The following is a 7,566-nucleotide window of genomic DNA, read 5'->3' on the forward strand; positions in this document are numbered from 1 at the left end:
GCCTTTTATATGTCGGGATTAGAGAACAAAAACAAATTTTAATCATCGAAAATCACTTTATTATTTTTCAAAATATTCTCCATGAAGATCTATACACTTTTGCATGCGTTTGAACCAATTGTCGAAGCACTTTTGCCACTCTGAATGAGATACCTCCAAAACATGCATTCTGAATGCCGCAACCGCTTCTTCAGGTGTCGAAAAACGTTCACCTCTCAGTTTGTTTTTTACGTACGGGAATAAAAAGAAGTCATTCGGTGCCAAGTCAGGACTATACGGCGGATGACCCATTAATTCGATGTTTTGGGTGCTCAAAAATGCAGTTGTTTGAGCCGATGTGTGAGAGCTCGTATTGTCCTGGTGAAGAGTGATCCGTCTTTGGCGATTGGTTTTTCTAATTTCTTGGAAGAATACTGGCAAACAAATGGTTGTGTACCACTCAGAATTTACTGTTCTGCGTTATTCTAGTGGTACGGTCGCGACAGGTCCAGTTTTTCCGAAAAAAAGGCGACCATTTGCTTGGAAGTACTTCGTGCGTGAACAACTTTTGTTGGATTTGGCTCATCTTAAACCACCCATAGAGTCGACTGCTGTTTACTTTCGGGCTCATACGCGTAAATCCATGATTCATCACCTGTCACGATGTCATAGACGTGTTTCGAAGCCCCGCGATCGTATTTTTTGAGCATGTCCTTCGACCAATCGACACGAGCCTTTTGTTGGGCGATTGACAAATTGTGTGGGATCCAACGCGAACAAATTTTTTTGACAGTCAAATGTTTATTCAATATTGAATGTATGCTGGTCCCACTAATGCCTAAGATTGTCTCAATCTCACGATAGTTCACATGACGATCTTGCAATATCAGTTCGCGTACAGCATCAATGGTTTTCGCAACAACAACTGATTTTGGACGACCTTCACGAAATTCGTCTTGGAGTGAACTACGACCACGATTGAATTCACCATACCATCGATAAACACTGGTCCTTGATGGAGCTTCATCGCCAAAAAATGAATTAAGTTCATCCATGCAATGTTGCTGAGTCGAAAGTTGTAAAAAATAATCGCACGAAAATGTTCACGATTTAATTCCATTTTTGGACCGAGATGAATCTTTTAAGTTACTGTAAGCAACACAAATAGCGCTGGTATTTCAAAACGTTCTGAGTACGTAAAAGCCAAAAAATGTCAAACTTTGCGATACAGCTGTCAGTTGCCAGATTGCAACAGCAGGGTTGCCAAATCCCGAAATATAAAAGGCACCCCTCGTAGTATGAGCTTAAATGAATACAGATAATTAAATGCAAAAAAAAAGAGTTTAGGAATTCATAAAATTCATTCCTTGACACCGAAAAGTCAAGTGGAATAGAATTTGAGATTACGCGCATAATTTTTGTTAAACAATTTAACATGAGATGGGTGATTGTTGCGTAGAGATCTAGCAGTGATTTAAAAGTGGATGCTCCGTAAGCGATGCATTTCTCCTTTAATTATATCAAAAACAAAAGACAATGAGAGTTTAGACCTTTTACTCTCTAGAGACTTTAGATTAGATTAGATTTATTGCAAACCACTTCGACATTATCGTCTCTTGTGGCCTCCACTCATCGCAGTACCTCATCCAGTTGCAGTTCCCTTATTAAACTTAGGCCACTGCTGGGTTCGACTGAGTATATATAGTATGCCTTTCTTCTGGCTGAAACTGGCCGAGATATCTCAATCTTCTCCGCGCTATAACATTGCATTCAAGGAGAAGGCGCATTGGAGTCTCCTGGTATTGGTCACAGAAACCCAAGAGCCAATGGACCATATCCCGATCATGTGCAGATGACTACCCAGCCTGCAGTGGCCTGTGAGAATGCCCGTGAGCATTCTAAATTTATCCTTGAGAAGAGTTTTGAGTTTTTTAAACCTCTTTTGGTTGTCGAATATGAACTGTGGAATTAACGAGTATAAGTACTAGTCTATCTAACAAAAGCGTGACCGGCAAAATTCAAACTTATAGTTCCGTTATTAAAAAAATGTAAATGCTGCTAAATAGCAGCATTGGGTGAAGTTGAAGCCGTTTTAAGGAAAATTGGGGTTAATGCATCCAGAGAAACGATTTGGGGCGTCTACGTACAGAAGATCTCAAATTCCGGAGCACATTGAGAAAAGACTTGCATGGGCTTAGGCAATTTCATAACTGAATTGAGCAAACGTAATCAATTTTCTTTTTAACTTTGACTGCTAAGATAACATTTGACTATAAACTTATTTTCTCCTTCTTCTTTTTGATGAGCGCGATAACCGCTTACATGATTTTGGCCGAGTTTAACAAAGCGCAACAGTCATTTCTTTCTATTGCTAACCCATGCCATTCTCCACCTGATCTTTCTATCGTAACCTAATTTCTCCTTTGCTACCACGCATCGAATACGAGTACTTTTTGATCCGGAGCGTTTGATACTCGCCATCACCAACGTGCAAAGGTCCAAAAATCTTCCAAAGAATCTTTCTCTCAAACACTCCAAGGGACGCCTCATCGCATGTTGTCATCGTCCAAGCTTCTGCACCATACGTTAGGGCGGGTATGATGAGAGCCTTATAAAGTATTAGTTTCGTCGAGAGCGGAATTTTCTGCTCAATCGCCTACTTAGTCCAAAGTAGGTTTTCAAGACTGAGAAATTTAGTTTACATTTAGAAAATTGGTCGCCTTTGGTATGGCTCTTAGTTGCATGACGTCGTCCGTCACTGCTAATTCGCGTATCCTGCTTCGTAGCAAAGACTCCTTTCAACTATAGATAGATATCTGCAGTTTACTCGTCTACAGTGAATGTGACAGTTGTTGCTCATCGTAGTTCTTCTCTGGCCTTTTCGAAGTGTATGTGAGGTGCAATATTAGCCACGGAACGGTATATAGTCGCAGAACAGAAATCATGAAATTTTATTTTGAAAATAACGTTTGGAACATCTTAACTTACCATCATGAATTATGAGACACATTTCACTCTCACTGGAGGAGTAAATAAACAAATCGTCGGATCAGGGACACTGAATTGAATTGAGTGTGAACAACCTCTTCTTCTAGATTGGTGCGATAACCGCTTACGCGATTTTGGCCGAGTTTAACAAAACGCGCCATTCATTTCTTCTTCGTGCTAATTGGCGCCAGTTGGCGCCTTCCATACCTGATCTTTCCAACGCAGAGGAGGCCTTCATCTTCCTCTGCTACCACCTGCTCGTACCGCTTCGAATAAAAGGTTCGCAAATTTCCCACAGATGAGGTGTCCATCGGATATTGCCATCGTTCAAGCTTCTGCACCTCTGCATGATCCTAAAGTCACTGTTTGGTGTAGTGTGTACGACGGTTATTATCGAGTCATTACTTTTCGAGGATGACGTGTGACCGTACCGTAACTACCAATGGTGATCTATTAATACCGAATTTTTGCAGCCCTTCATCAAGGAAAACCAGCTGAAAGATTATTGGTTCGAGCATGGACTTTTACTCTAAGGAAAGAAACTTGCCCTGCAGATACAATTAATGGTCAGAATATTCCACAACCAAATGAAATAAAATATCTTGGAATTCACTTAGATAGAAGACTCACCTGGCTGAATCAGATTGAAATGACGGGGACTACTATCGAGCTTAAAACGAAAAACCTATATTGGATGCTTAATTCGAAATCAGCATTACCTCTAGAGTACAAAGTGCTACTGTATAAAGCCATGCTACAACCAATATGGACATATTGTATAGAATTGTGGGGAACTTCTACGCCTTCAAATATCGAACAATTTCAGAGAGTGCAATCTAAAGTCTTGCGGATAATTACGGGAGCTCCATGGTATATAAAGAACGCTAACATTCATAGAGACATTTGCATAACTGATGAAATAGTACGGTTGAGCAAGCAATATCTTCAAAAGCTTGAAGACCATTCCAATAAACTAGCCCGAAATGTACTTCTAAATGAAGGTCACACACGATTGAGAAAAAAAGCCATCGTCAAGTTTGCACTATTTTAATTATCTCACCTCGCACGAGGGTCCGTCCATGAAGGCAACGGAATCCGGGCCATTTCGACTTTTAGTACGGTCAAATCGTCATGAGAGATAAATGCAACTTCAAGAGAGACTGGACATTGGGCCTTCTCGGCTCCCTCCATCCATCCAATTCCATCACATGAAAAAAAGTAAAAATAATCAAATCAAAAATAAATCAAAATAAGAAATCGCACACAATCGTTGTGAGGGACAACGGAAGCTTTCAGGGAGACTGGGACTAGGCCTTTCCAGCTCCCAGCTACGAACAATCGGAGACTAAAAATCCATCCTTTCTCGCTCCATCCATTCCTTCACTTCCATCACATTCACATCCGATTTAATTATATACTACTGTGGGCGAAAAGTAAAGTGAATTTGGTTGTAAAATAAAAAATCTTTATTTATTCTTGTAAATCAATTTCATCCCCTTCAAAATAATCCCCTCTCGATGAAATACACTTATGCCAACTAGGGGTGGGACTATTCGAATAAAAATTATTCGAATAATAAAATCTTTTATTCGAGAGGTATTCGTAATTCGAATAATATTTATTCGAATTTTTTATTCGTTTATTCGAATAATGCTATTCGAATACCTCACTATTCGAATACCTCACTATTCGAATACCTTACTATTCGAATACCTTACTATTCGAATACCTTACTATTCGAATACCTTACTATTCGAATACATCACTATTCGAATACTTCACTATTCGAATATTTTTGGTAAATATTTATTTAGATTAGCGGACTACTAATCGGTTTATGTACAAGTGCATGCACCATGAGAAGGGCCAATGTAATTTTTATATTTTTAAAAGCATTTTCTCCCTGATGTTAATGAATATATAGTGAGGTATTCGAATAGTAAGGTATTCGAATAGTAAAGTATTCGAATAGTGAGGTATTCGAATAGTAAACTATTCGAATAGTGAGGTATTCGAATAGTAAGGTATTCGAATAATGAACTATTCGAATTATTTGAAACGAATAGTATTATTCGTTTTATTCGAATAATGTTTATTCGAATATTATTCGAAAATAATCCCACCCCTAATGCCAACGATTTTTCCAATCCCCGAAACATGCCAAATAGTCCATTTCCGGTATAGCCATCAGCACCTTCTTCGATTCAGCTTTTATCTCCTCAATCGACTCGAAACACGTTCCCCAGAGTGGTCTCTTGAGTTTTGGGAATACCCGGAAGTCACACGGAGCCAAATCAGGCGAATACGGTGGTTGCGGAACGAGATGCGGGGAATTTTTGGCGAAATGGTCACGAAGAACGAGTGCAGTGTGAGACGGTGCATTATCGTGATGCAAAAACCAAGAGTTGTTGGCCCATAATTCTGGTCTTTTTAGACGAATTGCTTCACGTAAACGACGCATAACGCTCAAATAATATTCCTTATTAACAGTTTGGCCAGGTGGAAGGAATTCATAGTGCACCACACCACGAAAATCGAAAAAAACTGTCATCATGACCTTTATTTTTGAATGACTTTGACGTGCTCTTTTCGGTCTGGCCTCGCCTTTAGCACGATATTCGCTTGATTGGTCGGTTGTTTCAGGGTCGTAAGCATAAATCCAAGTCTCATCTCCCGTAATGATGCATTTGAGCTTGTCCTGATAGTCTGAAAGCATTGTTTCACACACATTAACGCGACGACTTTTTTCCAAGAAATTGAGAGCTTTCGGTACCAAACGAGATTTGACTTTTCGTAGGCCCAAATGGTCTTTCAAAATGGTTTTCACAGATCCTTTTGATATTCCGATCATATCAGTAAGGTCTTTAATAGTCAACCGACGATTTTTGAGCACTAACTCCTTCACTTTATTGACGTGTTGGTCATCTGTTGACGTCGATGGTCGTCCCAAGGGCTCCAAGTCATCAACACGTTCTCGATCCTCTTTGAAGTCTTTGTACCACTTATAAACATTTTTCTGCGACATGGTTGAATCACCTAATGCCTTCTGCAACATGCTAAACGTTTCCGCAGCCGAAATTTCATTCCGCAAACAAAATTTGATGGCAGACATTGTAAAAATCAAAAAATGCACTCTTGGTCGTTTGGTAAAGACAAGTTTAAATATATTACTGATAATGACATTCACATGAAAGTTGGCGAAGATGTTACTAACAGTGCTGCCAACTCATGAAAAAAATAACTAGAGCGAAATTTTAATCCCGCGAAGTTTGACAAATAAATTCACCTTACTTTTTGCCCACAGTAGTACATATGTACATATATATCTCATTGAACAAATAATTATTGTATTATCACTGGCAAGGAAGCAAAATTTAGTTAGTTGTTAGTTTCTTATAAAACGAAGATTCAATAAATAAAGAAAATGAAAAAAAGCATGGTAGCGCAACATGCAATTCTTCGACACTATCTACGGTAATTGAACAGATAAATTGTGTTATATCAAATAAAAAATCTAAAATTTTCACTAAATTGTTCATAGTTCTCATGTTTCAGGTATAGATGGAACAACCTGTAACATGTGAAGCGTTATCAAAAGACCCCTCAACGTCGAGAAAGACACTACTGTTTACTTTTAACTAAATGCAAATGTAAAAAAATGTAATAAAAAAACATAAAATAAATAAAAGTTTTATTGTTCCACTGAACGCTTTCATATTTTCATTTTTCAGAGATGAAAACCTGAGCAATTTATACTGGACTTTAATAATTTCCACCGCTTACAATACATGCATGCCATTAGAGCGTCTCTAAAGTATATTTTAAATTTTTTAAATGTCTATAAGGTTATATTTTATTTGTTTGCAAAATACCCCAAATCAGTGGTGAATTTCAGAATCGAGTAATTGGACTATTCCTCAGCATTGAGAGAAATAATATTTGAGTTCCACTTGTCATTGCGTTTATGCGTCTACCTGTCATACCAGTGAGAAGGTAGATACAACACAATACAATACTGGTAGAATGCAGATGACTGTAGAAGAAGAGAGGATGTGCTCAAGAATGCGTTAGTGTATGTACTGTTTGAGTAAACACATATACGAGAGGACTTCTTTTACGTGCATACAACGTTGTCAGCATGTTTGCGTACAGGTAATAAGTATAATGGGAATCGTTGTACATAATATAGAATCAAGTGCATTCTTGTGAAAGGGGGTCACAGTGGTTAAATTGAAAAAAGATAGTATTTGAAATTTCATAACTCGTAAAGTAAACTGCTTTAGAAGGCGTTATGAAAAGAGGCAATACATGTGAATATGATCGCCAAGAAATTTTGTATTACTGAGTTCAAATCCCATAAAATACTCGTATGTATATTTCATATGAAAAACTTTTTGACTAGCGATCACCTCTTGAAAGACAATGATTTTATGACTGCCATGGAAGAGTTTTTCAGAAAAACCATTTGCCATTCGGAGGCGTTGTAAAACTGTAGAACGTTGTATTTCAGGGATAGTGTAAAACTTGGCCGAAACATCTTGACTTCTGAGAGATTGAAAAAAGTTATGTTTCCACTTAGTCCTAATAAGCTGACATCTT

Source organism: Anastrepha obliqua, chromosome 3 (genome assembly GCF_027943255.1).
Source record: "Anastrepha obliqua isolate idAnaObli1 chromosome 3, idAnaObli1_1.0, whole genome shotgun sequence".
NCBI lineage: Eukaryota > Metazoa > Arthropoda > Insecta > Diptera > Tephritidae > Anastrepha > Anastrepha obliqua.